Below are 1,075 nucleotides of genomic sequence, written 5' to 3' on the forward strand. Positions count from 1 at the left end.
GTTGAGCTCATCCAATACGATATAGTATATACACGTACGTTCATCTAAGTAATAAATTTAGAATACCAATCGTTCTTCTTTTCAGGACGAAACAAATTGGCGAATAAAAATGTACATATAAACGATCGAATAGAAATATATAAACAAATAGAAGTGTCAAAATAAACGAATTGTTGCTAAAATCAAACTTCGAATTATCTCAAATTAGGGATGACAAAATTTTCAACTCGCCACCCACCTTGCACAGTTCCGTCTCGAATGGTAAATGAGTGGACGGGAAAAATGATCACTACCCACGAAATCAATTTTTTTTCTATTTTTCTATTATTCAATTTAAATCCTATTTAAAAATATATAAAATAATGACTAAATCAATTAATTAATTAAATAGAAATATTTTAGTCCCACCTCTCTCGCTATTGCTCTCAGTCTCACTCCACTTCCCAAAAATTCTCGAACGCAAGGGCGGGACAAGATGACTGTCCTGACCTTGCTTCCGCCCCCAATATCATCCCTAGTCGGATGGGTTGACGATCTAGTCCTGACGTGATAACATTTTTCAATATTTTAGATCAACTCATTAGCTCCGTTCTAAACTAGGGAGGGGCAGAGGGAGCCATTTGAGTTCTCTTTAACATGCGACCCAGCCGTGTTGGACTGACCCACCATCGAAGCAAATTATAATTTGCTAGTTAAGCCCGAGGAAATCCCCCCAATGGTCACTGAACTTTGCCAATTTTCCATAGGAGGTCACCGAACTTCACTTCGTCTCTAAATGGTCACTGAACTTTGCCGAAATTTCCCAAGAGGTCAAATAAGCTCTGTGACCTATATTTTTGGTGTATGTAACCAACTATTTGGTTAATCTGTGATCAAATAAGTAACTGTAACTTTAAAATTCAATAATTTGTGATCAATAAATTTGAAAATATGTGATCAATAGATAAGATGTGACCTATATTTTTTATCTATGACCAATAAAATAAATTGTGACCTAAAATTTTTTGATTTGTAACCTCGAAATAACTTGTGACCAATATTTGATGTATGTGACCTATAATTATGTACTTGTGAT

Source organism: Olea europaea, chromosome 9 (assembly GCF_002742605.1).
Source record: "Olea europaea var. sylvestris chromosome 9, O_europaea_v1, whole genome shotgun sequence".
NCBI lineage: Eukaryota > Viridiplantae > Streptophyta > Magnoliopsida > Lamiales > Oleaceae > Olea > Olea europaea.